This window comes from Ovis aries, chromosome 13 (genome assembly GCF_016772045.2).
Source record: "Ovis aries strain OAR_USU_Benz2616 breed Rambouillet chromosome 13, ARS-UI_Ramb_v3.0, whole genome shotgun sequence".
Lineage (NCBI taxonomy): Eukaryota > Metazoa > Chordata > Mammalia > Artiodactyla > Bovidae > Ovis > Ovis aries.
Genome location: NC_056066.1, coordinates 17,785,189 through 17,804,409, shown reverse-complemented (window position 1 = coordinate 17,804,409; position 19,221 = coordinate 17,785,189). Strand labels below are relative to the sequence as shown.

General features: G+C 43.8%; 1 long non-coding RNA gene across 1 annotated transcript; it reads right to left on the bottom strand.

Annotated features, from left to right (window-relative positions):
* Positions 1-645: 645 nt before the first annotated feature.
* Positions 646-12,964, bottom strand: LOC105616661 (uncharacterized). Its single transcript, XR_006055824.1, has 4 exons — positions 12,846-12,964; positions 3,538-3,616; positions 2,970-3,105; positions 646-2,026 (listed from the first exon to the last, which is right to left on the bottom strand). It is a non-coding gene; the product is annotated as an uncharacterized LOC105616661 (long non-coding RNA).
* Positions 12,965-19,221: the final 6,257 nt, after the last annotated feature.

Below are 19,221 nucleotides of genomic sequence, written 5' to 3'. Positions count from 1 at the left end.
AAAGGAACAATATTTTTGTCACCTCATTACCATGGTCTCCTTTTAAAACTTAACTGTATCACTTCAATATAAATATTGTATATTATGGTGTTATCATATAAACTCTATTGAGGTAATACATCTTTGAATGTATTTCTTTTCAATGATCAGAAAGCTCCCTAAGAAAAGCTGAAAAGTGAGGGCAGGAGATGAATCTTAGGTCAGTGAATATATGCTTTTGGGAAGTGGTGAGGTGGCCCTTGGGAGGATCCTGAGGATATGAAGGAGAAGAGATCTCAGCAGATATTTGGAAATGGTCTTTGGAGGAGGGCATGATCTGTTAAATTAATTGGGGAAATGCAGAAAAGGAACATGGTTTTCCCAATAAAAGCTAAAAATATGGAGATCTGGATTAGAAACTTTGAGGTCTACATCCACTTAAATATCCTCAGATCCAATCACAGGAGTATAAAATCAATCAAAGATAAAAATCTAATGTTTTTAACAAGGAAACTTGACAAAACTAGTCTTATGAAAATTATCTGGTAAGAAAAAGGTTTGTATTTTTCCAAAGTGTCTACATTTACAAAGAAAGAATTTTCTACAATTACAAAAAGAGAGAACTGATGAAAAGTCTCTCATAATGTGAGACATAAATATTCAGCCAAGTTTCCTGATATTTGTTTGAAAAATAAAAGTAGGAGATGAACTGCTTTCTCATGGAAGAGATTCTTCTAGTTTAGTCTGTAGGGGAGCAATGGGCTTTGGGATCTGACAATTTCGTGGTGCACTTTTCTACACATTCAATATGACTCGGACTTCACATTTGTATTATCTCAGAAGTCTAGTCAATTGGAGAGGTTTAAAAGTGAGTGAATGAAGCTTGAAGACCAATAGTCTGGAGAAGGGGACTCTGGGGTGGGATTGCCTGAGTCCGATTCTGCCTCTGCCCCTGTAGCCGTGTAACCTTGGACAATCTTAAGTCACCTCTCTGGAACTCAGTTATCTCATCTGTAAAACAGAAGCAATCACAAATATCTTCTGAATAGAATAGTGATGAAGTTTAAATGAACCAGTGAAGTCCTGAGAGTACTACCTGCCGACGTGCAACAGGTGTTTGTTTATCCATCCATTCAGTCCCCAATGGACTCTGAAACTTGTTGTGATTTTCTTGTTTTTGTTTATTTTTTGGCTGAATCCAAATGACCTTTCATTTTTTTATTTTTTGTCCATGTCACATGGCATGTGGGATCTTAGTTCCCTGACCAGGGATTGAACCCAAGTCCCCTGCATTGGAAGTTCAGAGTCCTAACCACTGGACCACCAGGAAAGTCTCTCTGATACTTGTTGAAGGTAGAAAGCTCAGTTTAAGGGTTACTTATTTTTATTTTGTTATTGTTATTATTAGAGAAAAAGACCACAAAACCCATGAAGTAATCATTAAAGAGATTTGGACTGATTGAGTTCATGAAGATGATGAAAGCTGCAAATCTAACTGAAGAAACATTCCGTTCCCTGTTCCCTCGGGGAACTAAACACACGTTAGGAACAGCTGAAGGCAGCGCAGGTCCCGAACGCGCGGCATCCTGCATTCGGAGCATGTGTTCTCAACCCCTCGGGGTCTCTGCTCCTTGTCTTTCCTTCGCCGCGGAGCTTCTTCCCGTGATGGCTTCAGGTCGCATCCAGCCTCTTGACTGTGTCTTTGTGTGGGTTGTTTTCTGCTGCTTCCTGAATTTCTGTCAGCAATCCAGCTTTACAAATTACTTGGCTGAGATCAGTGTTTGTCGTCTTCCTTTGAAACTGTGATTCACAGTGTACACCCTTTACACAGAATCCTCGCAGCCGAGAGACTGAAAACCTTGTTTTCAAAACAAAGTGCAGAACAGGCCGGCTACCCGGGGTTTCCACGCAGCTGCTCAAATGGTCAAATGTAATTAAGGGAGAGCGTTCGAGATCTCTATTTTTTTTAACTTAGCCGAAATGTTTTTAGATGCTGATCAGACGGTGATGTCACTTCGCCCACAATCTAGTCAGCTGAGAAAACAAACTTGAAGAAGAAAAAGAGAACACTTGGGCTTGAGGATTTGTGTAAGATGCATACAGACTGGACTTTTGGGGGTTTTTATTTTTATTATTTTAGGACTTTTGATGTGGACCATTTTTAAAAGTCTGTATTGAATTCATTAAAATATTGCTTTGTTTTATTTTTATTGTTTTAGGGGGTTTTTTGGCCCCAAGGCATGTGGGCTCTTAGGTCCCCGACCAGGGATCAAACCCACACCCTCTGCACTGGGAGCTCAGAGTCCTAACCACTGGACTGCCAGGGAAGTCCTGAGACTGGGCTTTTTAATTGAGTAAGAAGAGGGTGATGATCACAGTAAGCTTGTAGGATCCTTGGTTCCTAACCTTTTAACTTGGGACAGACACAGGAATAGCTCTTGTCCCATTCCGTCACGTGTAGGATGGGAAGCAATGACACTAACTTCTGTGCATTATTTTGGGGTTAAGTAAGACTGTGCATGTAAACACTCAGTGCCACGCCTGGGGCCGGCAAATGTTGCACAGGTGTTGCTGTCATTGTTATTATTTATTGCATGGACTGAGCTGCCTGTACTTGCCCGAGGGGGAAATAGGGTCACGGTAACAAAGTATATGTCCATGACCTTGTCCACTGGCAGAATTTAAGAACCAGCGGTGGACAGAAGTCCCAGTGGTTCACAGAAGCCCTAGGAGTGTCATTGGTCTGTTTGAGAACTGAACCCTCTTGGCTGCTACAAAAGAGACCTCATTTTCCTCCGCCTGGTCCCTGAAGCCATCCCCGATGAATCCTGCATCTCCAAACACCCTGACAAGGGCTGCAGAACCCATATATCCTCCCCGAGCCTCGGGCCTCCAGTCTTTCCAAGGTGGCCAGTGCGTTCTGCCCCCCAACCCCTGCTGCATGGCCTCCTAAGCAGCCCTCCTGGAAATAGACCTTTCATTTTTACTACCTGCTTGATTCAGTGCTCCTGTACCAGCCCTCCTTTCCTGGCCCGTTTCTGTCCCCCAGATGGGGGATCGGCCCACTCTGTTCTCCAAAATGCTGGAACACTTCAGACTTTCAGACTGAGGTTACACCTCCTACTTCTGGAAAGGCAGCAAACAATACACAGTGACGAAGGGAGGAGATGGGCAGACGTGGGTGCCAGATGCGGCTTGGCCTCTGTGTAAATGTGGGCAGCCACCCCACCCTTCTACATCCCGGTCCACCTCTCACCCGGGGATCCTCCCCTCCAGGGGCTGCTGTAAGTGCCAATGGCACAAACCCAGTGAAGGGCCAGCTCAGCTCTGCTGAGCGAGCGCACACTGCTCCACACCCAGACCCCTGAGACCACAGGACAACTCCGACCTGAGCATGATCCTCCTTCCCTGCTTCATCCAGCATCGCAACATTCTGCCATTTCTAGTCCAGAAACAGCTCCTGGTTCTACTGACCCCTCCTCTCACCACCAGCACCATCCTCCTTCAGACCTTAGGGGTCCCCAAAAGCACCACTCTAGCCTCCTAACTAAACATCACCTCCTGTCTTGGCTCCTTTCCTTCCGGAATGTTCTCCACACTGCAGAAGTGCGCAGACAGTCTACCAGCTCACCCTCACCTGCAGGGAAAGGCAGAATGCAACACCTCAGAAAAGTCATCAAAGGCCCTTCATGAATCCTGAGCTTGCACCTCTCAGCTGCCAGAGTGCCTGTGCTGCCCTGGGCTGGCTTCTGCAAACCAGTCCCCTCAAGCTCACCCTCCCCTCCAGCTGTCAGGGGTTATACCATGACCTCCACTCAGGTGTGTCATTTCACGAGTTTCTGGGACCTCATAAGCTTGGTGGTCCCTCTTGGAAATGAATTAGTACCCTGCTCCCTATCTGAGCATCAGGGTTATGGGTGATCGCTGCTCTCATCTTTTGCTGAGCCCTGAGTAGTGTGGCTGATGGGGGTACCTGCTCAGCAGAGAGAGAAGGGTACTGTGCCCTGGTCACCCCAGACTTCTCACTCGTCTGATCAGTAATCCGCAGTCTTGGGTGACGGTTAACCTTTGGCACACGCTATACAGCATCTCTCTAGAATGGCCTTTTCTCCCATTTTCATCTCGACAAATTCCTACTTCTCCTCAAAGTAATATCACCCACTCATATCACCTTGTTCTTACATGCATACCTGGGGTTTCCCAGGTGGCAGAGTGGTAAAGAATCTGTCTGCAATGTAGGAGACTAAGATTTGATCTCTGAGTCAGGAAGACCCTCTGGAGTAGGAAATGGCAACCCATTTGAGTGTTCTTACCTGGAAAATTCCATGGGCAGAGGAGCCTGGTGGGCTACAGTCCCAGGGGTCTCAAAGAGTTGGACACGATTGAGCCACTGAGCATGCTTCCATCACTAACTTTAAGCTCCTCAAAGTTAAGGAACTTGTTCATCTTTGGATATCCAACCCCTGGCAAACAACATAATAATTTCTCAACAAATACGTGTTGCTGTTCAGTCTCTAAGGCATGTCTGACTCTTTGCGACCCCATGGACTGCAGCACGGCAGGCTTCCCTGTCCTTTACTGTCTCTGGGAGTTTGCTCAAATTCATGTCCATTGAGTCAGTGATGCCATCTAACCTGAAAGCTGGAGTTTTTGCTTTTCTTTTCTTTATGGATAAGTCGCAGTTCCAAGACTTTGTGTTCTGGGAAAGTAGAAAATAGTTCTTTACAAAAGGCAGGTTCCCAGGGCTTTGAAACAAGTTCCCAGATAAATCTCACTAACCTGACCTATCTGAAAGCTACCTTCATTCTCTGCTTGGCTTTGTGTGTGGCGGGCAGGTCCTTGGGCATCTGACAAGAAGGGCCAGCTACACAGAACCTTAGAAGGTTGTCCTACAGTGTGAATCTAGACCCCTGGGCTAACTCAGTAAAATGCAAAAGTTCCTGCTATTTTAGAGTTTTAGGGAAATAAACATGGGGTCTTGAAAACAAATCTCTAGGGAAATGTGAAATGCGTTCTGACTGTGGGCTGTCCTCCACAGAATGTCGCAAGACCTGCAGTGAAAGAGGGTTTAAACCTCATGGCAAGTGAACAAAAGTGATAATAATAGATTAATGTTAAAGTGCATCTGAGGCTGACTGTGAGAGAAGCATTTTAAATGCTTTAAAATACATTAACTCAGCTCTTGCAATCATCATGACAACCCCATTTACAGACAAGTAAACTGAATAAATCCCCAGTCTGATCCCCAGTTAGGGCCCTGGAACTTAATCCTGTACCTCCCCCACTCCCCAGAAAAGGGAAAGAACTCAAAAATTCTCTATTGAGAGCTACATTTACAATCTTAATGTTGTCTCTCACAGCATTGCTTTTTTTAAAAGGAAACTCCGATTAGTATGAGATCTGCACTCAAATCCTAAAGCCTGACAAGGCGGCTGCCCACAAACCCATGGTAAGACGGGCAGTCCCCCACTCGAGGGTGCCCTCCCACCACCATATCCACACAGCCCGTTTGTCCATGGGGCAGAGGGAAGGCACAGCCAGCCTCTCTAGGTGTGTCCAGCTGCCCTGGAGCACCACTTCCTGTTCCATGATGAGAGTCTGGTCAGACAGGGCATCGAGGGCCCGCTACCCGAAAAGCTCTCGACATAGACCTTGATGCATCTGCAAGAGGTTTTCTTTCTGTTCAGCTCCCTTGGAGAACAGAGCTCACTGCCTGCTTCTTCCATTCGTACCTACTGAACCTCACAAAAAAGAAGCACGTGACTCAAAAATTGAAAAAAAAAAAGAGAGAGAGAAAGAGAAAGAAAACCTTCCTTCCTTCTGATTCAGGTCAGTAGACAGGGTTTGGGCTTCTTCAATTCTCCCAGCAAGAATGAAGACAGAACTTCGGTGACCTCTGCAGCGAGAGGAGCTAAAGATGCTGCCAGGTACAGAAGCTGAAATAACAGCAATAACAGTGGCTGGATCTACTAATTTATGTTAAATGGTATATATTTATCACTGTGTGCTGTGCTTAGTTGCTTAGTCATGTCCAACTCTTTGCGACCCCCATGGACTATACCCCGCCAGGCTCCTCTGTCTATGGGGATTTTCCAGGCAAGAATATCGGAGTGGGTTGCCATGCTCTTCTCCAGGCGATCTTCCCAACCCAGGGATTGAACCCAATCTCCCTCATTGCAGGCGGATTCTTTACCGTCTGAGCCAGCAGGGAAGCCCATATTTATCACTACTAAATAATTTATAGTAGTATAGTACATTCAGAAAACTAAGATCATGGCATCCGGCCCCATCACTTCATGGCAAATAGATGGGGAAACAGTGGAAACTGGCCAACTTTATTTTGGGGGGCTCCAAAATCACTGCAGATGGTGATTTCAGCCATGAAATTAAAAGACGCTTACTCCTTGGAAGGAAAGTTATGATCAACCTAGACAGCATATTAAAAAGCAGAGGCATTACTTTGCCAACAAAGGTCTGTCTGTCTAGTCAAGGCTATGGTTTTTCCAGTAGTCATGTATGGATATGTGAGTTGGACTATAAAGAAAGCCTAGTGCTGAAGAATTGATGCTTTTGAACTGTGATGTTGGAGAAGACTCTTGAGAGTCCCTTGGACTGCAAGGAGATACAACCAGTCCATCCTAAAGGAGATCAGTCCTGGGTGTTCATTGGAAGGACTGATGTTGAAGCTGAAACTCCAATACTTTGGCCACCTGATGCGAAGAGCTGACTCATTTGAAAAGACCCTGATGTTGGGAAAGATTGAGGGCAGGAGGAGAAGGGGATGATGGAGGATGAGATGGTTGGATGGCATCACCAACTCAATGGACATGAGTCTGGGTGGGCTCTAGGAGTTGGTGATGGACAGGGAGGCCTGGTGTGATGCAGTTCCTGGGGTTGCAAAGAGTGAGACACAACTAAGCGACTGAACTGAACTGAAATAGTATATGTTTAGGGGCCCCGAAAATCCAGTGTTCTATCAGATAAAAAACAAACAGGACATAATCACATGGAAGACTTCAAAGGAGACCCCCATCCTATTTTTCAAAGTGACAAGTACCACACTTGACTCAGTTTGGGCAAATAGGACTCTTGGAACTGCCTCTGAAACCAGCTACCTTCTCAGGGGTGTGGCCCTGCCTTCTGTACTTACATGCCCCAAGAGGCATCAGCCTGCTCCCTGAAATCCAAAGCACACAGTGTCAATGCACGGCTCCCATGCAAATATTTGCTGCAGGAAAAGAAAAGTCTTAAATGCCTGTTCACCCAATTTTCTAGCAGGCAGCAGAATGAAAAGGAGAATTCATGCGTGCATTAAGAGATTTCTTATCTGGGTCCTATCAACTCCGCGTCGCCTTCATCACCGCACACTAAATGGCTTTTTCCTTCCTCCCTCCCCTCTCCCTCCCACCTGGCTCTTCTATTAATAATAAAAAGCGCAGTAAGTCTTTAGCTCTGTTGGCAAGGAGAATTAAATTGCTATTTGCCACCTGGTGTTGTCTTACTTAACGTATTTCCAAATTATTCTTAAATCTCCCTTTGGAATTCTGAGTATAAATACTAGAAAGAAGGAGAGGGAGTAAGAAGAAAGAAAAACAGTGGTACAGCAGAAACTAACACAACACAAGCAAATATGCTCCAATAAAAAATGTTTAATTAAAAAAAAGAAACATAAAAAAAATAAAGTGACTCAGCTATAGTAACTCCTCCATAATTATTTGCTCATTGTAATATTAAAAATATCCAGGCAAGAATACTGGAGTGGGTTGCCATGCCCTCCTCCAGGGGGTCTTCCCAACCCAGGGACTGAACCCAGGTCTCCTGCAATGCAGGTGGATTCTTTACCCTCTGAGCCACCAGGGAAGTCCATATTTATCACTACTAAATAGTATCTGTTTGATCACACATCTTGAGATCAGATGTCTGATCTCAAGTTTGAAGAATAAAGGTGGGAGATTTATCTCTGTAAAAAAAAAAGAAAAGAAAAACAGAAATGTGCTCGCATTTTTGTTTTTGTTTTCCTTTTACCAAACTCATCTGTTTTTCTTCTTCACCTTTATTTTCTGTTCACCTCATTCAAATTTTCCTGGCATTCATCTTTTTTTCACCCCTTTTCTTTCTCTAAAATTTTATTCAAAAAAAAAAGAAACACATGCTTTCCTCATGACAAAAATCATACTCATGCTCACAACGGTCTGAATGTTTTTAATTGAATTTCATCCCAGGAGCTGAGATCTTACATCATGACTGTTTTTAAATTTTCAGGGCTCCTTTTCATTCATTCAGCAAATATTTGTTGAGAATCTATTCTTGCCTGGCACTGTGCTCTCTTCTTTTTCCTCTGTTTTCTGACTTATTTCCTTTCCCATTCAATTATCAACTACAAGGAATGAGTAGAGTAATAAATTTAAAGAGCTCACGTGAAAACAATCCGTTCTTAGCAGCTGTAAGGCGCTCTTCTTTCTACAGCTTTTGGTGATAAAATGAGGCATTATAATTAGCACAAAGTTCTAGAAGACTCATCAAATGACAAATACTTAATTTCTACTAAAATGCGTTACTTTCAAGGGGTAAAAGTGAGTCATTCTCCATGACCCATATTAAAGTATTGTTTGGGGGACTTCCCAGTGGTCCAGTGGTTAAGACTACCTTTCCACACAGGAGCCATGGGTTCAACCCCTGGTGGGACTAAGGTCCCACCTGCTGTAACATGCAACCAAAAATAAAAAAAAAAAATAAAGAAAGGGAGGTTTTCATTCTAAGTGGGGTTTCTATGTGCTCTCAGAGGCCCACTGGAAGCTGCATTTCACTCATTGTAGTGGCAACTTTCTGAAGCTTACCACAGAAACAAAGGGGGGAAATCAGTTGATAAACCGATAGGAATCACAGACTCAATGTTAGGCCCCTTAGGGAATTTAAAATCAGAGGGAAAAGATAGTAGGGCCCAAGGATGAAAACAAACCATAATGAAGCACCAGCCTTCAGCTATGGATGGCCCAGCAGTGGGAACAAACCCAGCCAGGGTTACACAGCATGGAGAGAAACCATAGCTTTCAAACAAGCTGGACAGACCTGGGGTGAGAAGGAGCCTCTCTGACGTGTTTGGACACATCCTGTTAATAAGATGTTTAAGATGTTTAGAATTAGGATTATTTTATTCAACTCAGAGCGAGAAGGTCTGCCTTAGTCGGGATTTCAGTGAAGAGAGATGAAGTATCAGGTCTGTACTTCTGCCTGGAGGGCATATCCATGTCCCTCTAACCGGGGCTGGTGGGGAGAAGAGTCTGAGTTGGGCTGCTCTGGAAAACCAGAAGCAAGGTTTGGGTGTTGAGAACCTCATAGCTGCTTGGGGGCATTCGAGGCTTCTAGCAAGGAGCAGGGAGATGTTAAGGAGGTAATTAACATCTGTATTCTAAATAGCAGCGAGTACAGGTTGGAACAGATGGGTTCAGAAACCATAAAAATAGCCTGGATAGTCTGTAGGTAGAAGAAAGAGCTTAATACGTGTGAGCATGTGAGCGACAAGATACTACAGGAAATGGTTCATTAGGGTGTCTTTTCTCTAAACACTTGCTTTTACTGTGTAGTTTAGCCATTAAAGAGAAAGTGGCTCTTGTACTATCATCTAAATGAATAACTCCTCTGAAAAAAGTACCCGTAAATGTTAATGAATGTGTATCTTTGCATCTCTCTCCTCTGTATCTGGAAGTCAGTTCAATCCCTGTCAGGAACTATACATGAAACAGCAGAAACTGTTAGTCCAAAAGCCACATGTACATACAGTATCTTGCAGGAGTCTCATTCTATGTGCAGTCTTTCACCATGAAAAGTTTACCTTCAGTAAAAGGTGCTGGGTAAAATCTAGAGAACACGAGTGGGTTCATATATGAAAGTCAATCGAAAATGCGTCAAAAATGATACAAGAAAAGTCTCATGCAGTTAAGTAAAACCTAGCAGAACCACTTGCTTTCAAAAGGTTAAGTTCTAAAAAGCAAAGAATTCGCTGATTTTGTGGACATTAAAAAAAAAATCTAAAAAGAAAAAAATCTAAATGTTATATGCTTCAGAAGCACCTTGAATCAACTTATATACACTACTATATAAACATAATAGATAATCAATAGGAACCTACGGCAGAGCACAGGGAACTATATTTAATATTTGGTAATGACCTATAAAGGAAAAGAATCTGAAAAAGAATATATGCATATGAAAAAGAATGCATATGTAAATAACTGAATCACTTGGCTGTCCGCCTAAACTAACACAACATTGTAAATCCACTATACATCAATAAAAAAAGAAAAAAGGAAGCACCTTGAATTTTGAAGAGCTCAGAATAGAGAAAGTGTAGGTGCTCAGAGGAAAACATTAATTCACGTCTGGTCTTGTTTTCTGCTTAATGAGGTACTTCACAGGAGGACTTTGAGTTTGCAGTAACAAAATGACATTTCAAAATAAAACATTTCATTACCATTTAACACAATTATCTGTGTGCTTAACCCTCATTTAAGTTGAATGCTTCAAGCTGATTCTTTTTTATAGAAGCATGTCTTGTCCCAAATGCTCTCCCTTACCATATCCTTTATTTACAGACAATTAAACATGTAAATGTTGCTGAACGCTGAAGCTAAAGCTCCAGTATTTCGGTCATCTGATGCGAACAGATGACTCATTGGAAAAGACCCTGATGCTGGGAAAGATTGAGGGCAGAAGAAGAGGATATCAGAGGATGAGATGGCTGGATGGGATCACTGGTGCAATGAACATGAACTTGGGCAAACTCCAGGAGATGATGAGGGACAGGGAGGCCTGGTGTGCTGCAGTCCATAGAGTCCTAGAGTCAGACACAACTGGGTGACTGAACAACAACAACAATAAATGTATAAATACAGCCACTAAGAAGACATGGATCGATGAATTTGAAAACAGGGAGCATTTTTTTTTTGTCTAGAAAGTTCCCCAGGATCATAGTAACTAAAGTGCCATGAAGACAGAGCAAATCCAAACTAAATATTGCCACCTACAAGGACTTGATTCAATTTCTAACTTGCCAAAATCACTTGACAATGTACTATTTATCTCTATGTTTGTTTATTCCACAGGTTGTTAAATTAGATTTGCAATGTGATCACGATAGCAGAAAGGCATGTTCATTTGGTGTTTGCTGGAAAGAAAAATTTCAACAGTAATTAGCATGCAGTAATTACCAAGTAATACTGGAAATTCTCGAAGTTTGTATTGAAAACTGAAACTGAATCCCAGAGGCTGGAACACAGGAAGGAGGACCATTCGGAAGCAGGCCTCAAAAATGACAACACATCTCACTGGCAATGGGTCCGTGGACTTAGGAAGGCGAGCCAACGGGATGCATGGAGGAGAGAATGACTTGGTTGAAATAGAGGGGTGGAATTTGGGATGAAGCATCAGAGTCAAGGATCTACACCAGCCTCCTGGGTCCTCCTTCTCATAAAAGGAATTGTTTAAACTACCAATGTCGTATGACACTTCCCATGTAGATCACTGACAATTTTTTAATATTGGCAAAGGGCTATGCTTCACCTCTTTCCAGAATTTGACCCTTTCTCACCTCCTCTGCTGTCCCCTCCCTGGTCCAAGCCACCTGCTCTTCTCACCTGAACGGTCATCATAGCCCCCTGCCCGGTTACCTTGCATGCATGCTTGCCTCCGTCACACTAAGGTGATATGAAAATACACAAGAACACACGCCAGGCCCCAGTGTCTCCTGGCTGAAGAACAGCTCTGCTTCAGACAGTTGCCAATAGAGCAGCTGGGTTAACCCTTTTATAGCAGACGTCTGACTGGGCCGTTTCTCTCACCAGAAGCCTCCATGTCTGCCAGTGAGTCTTGACAATGGCCCTGAGGCCCTGCACTGACTGTGACCCCATGTGTTATTGCTTATTCTCCTTCATGCTGCCCCCCAGTTCATTCTCTGCCCCAGGGCCTTTGCAGCTACCATCTCTGCTTCCTGGACTGGGTCTCTGCATGATACTAGAACAGTCCCCTGAATCCTTCAAATCTATACAAAATGTCACCTCCTCAGGAATCCTAGCCCAGCCACCCCAGTGCTAAACTGAAATCCTAGACAGTTCCATCTTCTATCCTCCTCCCTGCTTTGGTTTCTTCCACAGCTCACTCTTTTAAATCTGTCTGTATTACTGTGTTACTCTTACCATAGCAGACATTTTATTTGTAGCATGAATAAATGATTGAATGAACAAATAATGGTGAGTAAGAGGGAAACATCCCTAAGACTTATATCACGATTATGCTGCAGGGATAGGGAGAGGATTACAGGGGTAAAGATGAGCCAAAGCGAGATATATATATATGTATACGTATATGTTTATAATCAGAGCAAACTGGACAAAGAAATGACACCAATAAAAATAAGGATAATGAAAAACTAGGCATGTTTTAACAGCAGATATCATTCCCTAAAGAAATTAAACTGAGTCTTTTAAGCAGAGATAGATGCAGAAAGAGCTTCCCAGGCGTCTCAGTGTTAAAGAATCTGCCTGCCAGTGCAGGAGACGCAGGAAACTCATGTTCAGTCCCTGGGTAGGGAAGACCACTGGAGAAAGAAATGGCAACCCACTCCAGTATTCTTGCCTGGAAAATTCCATAGGCAGAGGAGCCTGGCAGGCTGCAGTCCACAGGGCTGCGGAGAGTCAGACACAGCAGAGCGCAGCAGCAGACAAGATAATTGGCAGCGTTTCTGCTTAGACACACCCTCTCCCCACTTACTCTCTTTACCTCCCGGTGTCTCCCCTTCCCCCTCAGCCTTCCCCTCCTTTCCCTCTACACCTGCTCTTTTTATCCCTTCACACTGTTCGCTATTCACTTACCTTCGCTCACAAGACTCCTTGTGGCCACACCCAAAATGAGTCCAAGTCCTGCAACTAGCAAGACCTGTCAGTGTTGCTCATCACAGCACACCAGCTCAGGCCTTCACGTCTGAACTCTTGAGACGCAGCAGCTGATTGGCCCAGGTGTGTGGGGCGTCCACCTGGTTTAATCACTTGCGGCCGGAGGAGGAGGGGCAAGATCACACCTGTGTTGGTCTGTGGCTTCTAGGGCTGTGGAAGTTTCTTTAAATTAAGACAATGGTACCTCTGGTGGGAGAAGTGAGGAGAGGTACCCAAGTGTCTGCAAATATTTTAGTTTGGGTTTATTTCTTAAATTCTGTGTTGGGTTCCCTGGTGTTTGTTATATTCTTTTTCACAATATTTTGAATGTCTGAAATCCTTCTTGAAAGTTTCCAAATGAAAAGAAAATTGCACTTCTTGAAATTAAAAGGAAGAAAAGGTGAATAAAATTGCATGTATATGGACACTGACATTTCTACCCACGATCAGTTTTTTAAAAATATTTTTAATGTTTACTTATGTATCTACTTGCATTTCCTGCTCCTTTATTATTAATTTTTTGATGGCATTTTGTTGTTACTTTATTTTTATTAGTTTATTTATCTTTAGGCTGTGTCATATGTGGTATCTTAGTTCCCTGAGCAGGGGGATCAAACCCCTGCCCCCTGCATTGGGAGCTCAGAGTCATTACCACTGGGCCACCAGGGAAATCCCTGATCAGCAGCATTTAACAGGGTTATTAGATCATTCTGCACCCATCCTTTGGTTCTCAAACCCTAGTTTACTGATTGGCATGAATTTTTTCAGGAATTGGTGATACAATCATTCAGCAAGAACTGATTGTCTGCCCTCCATGTGCCATGAATGGGCTCAGATGAAGCTGAGGTTCTGAGGCAAAACAGGAGACAGCCATGCAGTACTTTTTTTTGAAACCTAAAATGAGCTTCCATTTAAAAGTTTCTCACAGTCTCTATCTAGACAAACTCTCAGTTATTCAGGGATAAATCATTTTTGTGTCGGAAAGGCTCACTTGAGTGGTCTTTCTTGGTCACAGGAGGTGAGCGACACCTTTACTCTAGAGCGAGGGGATGGAAGGCCCATGTCTGTGTGCCTGTCTGCAGCTGCTCTCCTTCTCCTCCTCCAAGCAAGCAGGCGAGGGCAACTCAGACAGGGGCCAGGCCTTCCTGGGATGAAGGGGAAGGAGACCTTGATAGAGGGTGAAGATTGTAGGGCTGGAGGATGAGATGGTTTCAGCCATCAGCTAGCAGAGAAAATCTCAAGGGTGCTGATGGGAGCTCATCTTGGAGAAGGGGGTCTCAAGTCCCCTCCTGCAGCCACAGACCCTGAGGTGAAAGGATTATCAGTACATGTTTCCAGGGTGTGGCTTGTGTGTGGGAGGCAGGACCGCAAAGAGGCAAAGAGGGAGGAAAAGTAGCTGGATCCCGTAAGGGACACTGGAGTGTAAGCTGTCTACACTGCAGGCGGCTGGAATCCTCAGGGATCTCCCTGAACCCATTCTCCAATGTCTCGAAGCACCTATGCCGGCTGTTGGGCCTGTTATAGAACCAGGACACCCATGGCCACTGGGCAGGGGTGGGATGCCGGGGTTGAGCCCTGGAGTCATACCAGACACCTCCTCATGCGCTGTGCCCCAAAGTGCGAGCTCAGCCAATGAAGGTGGACCAGCAGCAGTGGACACTGACCCCTCAAGGTGCATGGGGTCAGCTCTCAACAAGGAGCACAGCCCTTTTACAACCAGGGACTGCCCTGGTGATCCAGGGGTTAAGAATCTGCCTTGCAATGCAGGGGACATGGGTTCAATCCCTGATTAGGGAACTAACTTTCCACATGCTGTCTGAGAAGCAATTAAGCCTGCATATCACAACTGCTGAAACTGCTGGAACCTGTGTGCCACAACTAAATAATTTATACTAAATAAATAGTTATTTGTTTTTAAATAAATAAATAGTTTAAAAATTTTTTAAATAAGTCTACTACTTTATAAAAAGTAAAACAAGGGAGCCAACTACTGAACTCTTCAGAGGCTACAACTGACTCTTTTTCTTTTAATTTTTAGCAGAGCATAGCTGCTTTACAATGTCGTGTTAGTTTCTGCTGTACAGCAAATTGAATCCGCTCTGCTTATATAGATCCACTCTTTTTTGGATTTCCTTCCCATTTGGGTCACCACCAAGTACTGAGTAGAGTTCCCTGTGCTTCACAGCAGGTCCTCCTTAGTCCTCTACTTTATACACAATACTCTTGACAAGATGTTTGGGGCCAGGACTGGCCCCTTCGAAACAAGTAAACCCCTGAAGTTATTGGACAACTTGATGGGAAAAGAACCTCCCCTAACCTCAGGAAGGGCGTAAGCTTCCTGGAAATCTGGCTAATGGAACCAGAGCCAGTTCTGACTTGAAGATTAAACACTGTGACTTAATTTTCACCCCGAGCTGGTGAAGCAGGTCATACCAGTTACACACAGGAAGGGAAAATAATTTCAAATTGTGATAAGTGCCATGGTTGTAAAAGATAGGTGAAAAAGAGACAGGATAATAGGGAGATACCATTGGATAAGGGGCTTAGAGAGGCCTCTCTAAAAATGTGGTATTTCAACACAGCCTGAAGAACCAGTAGTGGGGGGAGAGCCTTGTGTTAAAGAATACTGCTTGTGCAAAGGTCCTGAGGCAGGAAACCATTTGATGTGCCTGACAAAAGAGGCCCCAGAAGAGTAAATGAGGAGAAGATTGCTCCTGCAAGGCTGAAAAGAATGTGGCAGGGTATTATGAGCCATATCAACCATTTTCTACTTTTTAAATAAGTCCACTGTCCCTAGGCTTCAGAATCACCAGCATAAGGATGCATATATGCAATTTCTACGTAATGTTCTAGGTCTCTTGAGGGAATATGATACATATTTCTTCTAATAATGTTTTTTTAAACCTTGAACTGCATTGCCAATATCTTGGGCACAAAATATGAATTGATATGGCTCTGAAGATCTTATTTCAATAGACTATGTAATAGGCCAGTAGGGGCAAGTAAACATTTAGCTGAGATAAAGGTAATGAAGTCAAGGATGACGTGATTTTTCATGGCCAAGCAACACCAAGTCAAGCTAAGGACTACATTCCTGTGTGTCACGGACAGCCAGCAGGCTCCCATTAAATTTCATGGATCCTGGACCAATTAAATTAATTTTTTTAAAAAGAAAGTTTGTTAGCTGATACTTCTGGGAAGACTGGGATACAGCTAGCTGCAGACCAAGCTGAGTTCAGATGCTCAGAGGATGTTATCAGGCTCATCTCTACCTCTTGGCTCTGTTTCTGCTTGCTCGGCAGGTGAAAGTCGCTCAGTCGTGTGAGACTCTTTGTGACCTCATGGACTATACAGTCCATGGAATTCTCCAGGCCAGAATACTGGAGTGGGTAGCCTTTCCCTTCTCCAGGGGATCTTCCCAACCCAGGGATCAAACCCAGGTCTCCTAAATTGCAGGCAGATTCTCTACCAGCTGAGCTACAAGGGAAGCCCCACTCAGCAAGTGGTGACTAACAAATCCAGCCTTAAGTCCTTTAAGGGGAAAGAATAGCTCCACTGAAGTCCTAGCAGGAAATAAACGGCACACTCCAAGTTAGGTGACTTGAGGGTTATCTAATGAAGGGGCTATTCATGGTGGGTGTGCAAGTTTATGAAAGAGGAGAGTGAAAAATGTGGCTTAAAGCTCAACATTCAGAAAACTAAGATCATGGCATCTGGTCCTGTCACTTCATGGGAAATAGATGGGGAAACAGTGGAAACAGTGCCAGACTTTATTTTTGGGGGGCTCCCAAATCACTGCAGATGGTGATTGCAGCCATTAAATTAAAAGACACTCCTTGGAAGGAAAGTTATGACCAACCTAGATAGCATATTCAAAAGCAGAGACATTACTCTGCCAACAAAGGTCCATCTAGTCAAGGCTATGGTTTTCCAGTGGTCATTTATGGATGTGAGAGTTGGGCTGTGGAGAAAGCTGAGCGCTGAAGAATTGATGCCTTTGAACTGTGGTGTTGGAAAAGACTCTTGAGAGTCCTTGGACTGCAAGGAGATCCAACCAGTCCATCCTAAAGGAGATCAGATCTGGGTCTTTATTGGAAGGACTGATGCTAAAGCTGAAACTCCAGTACTTTGGCCACCTCATGTGAAGAGTTGACTCATTGGAAGAGACCTTGATGCTGGGAGGGATTGGGGGCAGGAGGAGAGGGAGATGACAGAGGATGAGATGGCTGGATGGCATCACCGACTCGATGGACATGAGTTTGGGTAAACTCCAGGAGTTGGTGATGGACAGGGAGGCCGGGCGTGCTGTGATTCATGGGGTCACAAAGAGTCGGACATGACTGAGCGACTAAACTGAACTGAACTGAGTTCTGTCCTTAGTGCTATAAACCACAGAACCTATCATTAATATAATATTATTCCCAGGCCTGAGGATGCTGGAGAAAGAAGTGGTTTGGAGCAGCTGGAGTGGGGAGAGGTGTGGAGAGGGCTTACTAGCAGAAGCCACGGCATTTGGGGGAGCACCGTGAACCCAGGCTATCTGGCCTTTACTTGCCCTCTCACTGGTTTCCAGGGAGTGCCCCACAGGTTTAGTCCAGTGGGAGGCTGATAGATCAGAAAGCCTCTCCGGACAAACACAGGACAAGAACATCTCTGGACAGGCAACAGAAGACAGGCAGCACAGAGGGGTTTTCCCCCCTCAGATGTGTTATTAATATTAACCACACTGGCCTTGCTTGAGCTCCCATGACTGTCTTTGTGGTCAGACGGAGGGCACCATGATTGACCAGCCCCACAAATGAGAGGATGGTGATTCTCCTAAGAAGTGCTCTCAGACAAATACCACATGGTCCCTCCAGACCCACACCCACAACCTCAGTCTCAACGAAAGCAAAGTCCATTGCTTGACTGGATAGAGAAGTCTGCTAGAACTTTCTTCTTTCTATCCCTTTCTTTATAAATATATTTGTTCTGGTTCATTGTATCATTCCATAACAAAAGCAGGGACTCAATAGGGAGTTACCCAGCCAAATGGTCAATCATTTGTAAAGGGGAATCATGACAACTTTAGATATGTGAAGTCTCCAAAAAATTTTCCTTCTATGCACATTACTTTGCTGACTAAGGTCCGTCTAGTCAAAGCTATGGTTTTTCCAGTAGTCATGAATGGATGTGAGAGTTGGGCCATAAAGAAAGCTGAGCACCGAAGAATTGATGCTTTCGATCCTGTTGTGGTGTTGGAGAAGACTCTTGAGAGTCCTTTGGACTGCAAGGAGATCAAATCAGTCAATCCTAAAGGAAATCAGTCCTGAATATTCATCGGAAGGACTGATGCTGAAGCTGAAACTCCAATACTTTGGCCACCAGATGGAAAGAATTGACTCATTGGAAAAGACCCTGATGCTGGGAAAGATTGAAGGCAGGAGAAGGGGATGACAGAGGATGAGATGGTTTGATGGTACCACAGATTCAATGGACACAAGTTTGAGCAGGCTCCAGAAGTTGGTGATGGATAGGGAAGCCTGGTGTGCTCCAGTTCATAGAGTTGCAAAGAGTCAGACATGACTGAGCGACTGAACTGATGTACTTTCTTAGGAATATCCTAGGGGATATGCTTCATCAAATGAGGGAATAAACCAAAAGAGAAGACATGAGACTCAGGGCACAAGAAGTCTAGGATGGGAGGGAAAGAAAGTAATTTCTAGAAGAGCTATCAGAGGACGACAACTGTGGGGAGAACGGCTAAAAGGGAGTGAGGCTGAGGTGGAGGATTTCAGAAGACATGTCCTCAAGGGGAAAAAACAAACATAAAAAAAGTAGATTATTTAATGATTCTGAACATATCAGAGATTTATTGTGGAAGTTAGGAGGTGAATCAGCAATAGGTAAATGCGAAATAAAGTGAACAAAAACTCAGAAGAACCAAGGAACAAAATCCAAGTCAATTACTATCACTAGGGGAAAATAGTACAAGAAAGAAAATGTATTCCTAGTAGAACCAGCAACTCTGTCGTGAATAATATCACATATGATCATAAAATATAAACAATGAATTTAAATTTAATAAAAATTGTGATATAACCCCACAGATAAGATGAGGGTGTCAATAGAAAGTGATAATGTGTGTAGGGTAGAAATTAAATCCTTTCTTCCACTTACAGCCAGTGTAGTGAATGAATTAGCACAGAGAAATTTTATTGTTGTCAAACCACTGCCCTTTTTTCAGATACACTCTAGCTGAATTATTTTTCGCTATCTAGGATAACAAGTTCACACAGATCTCACAGTTAACTTTCAGTTAATAACCAGAAGTCTC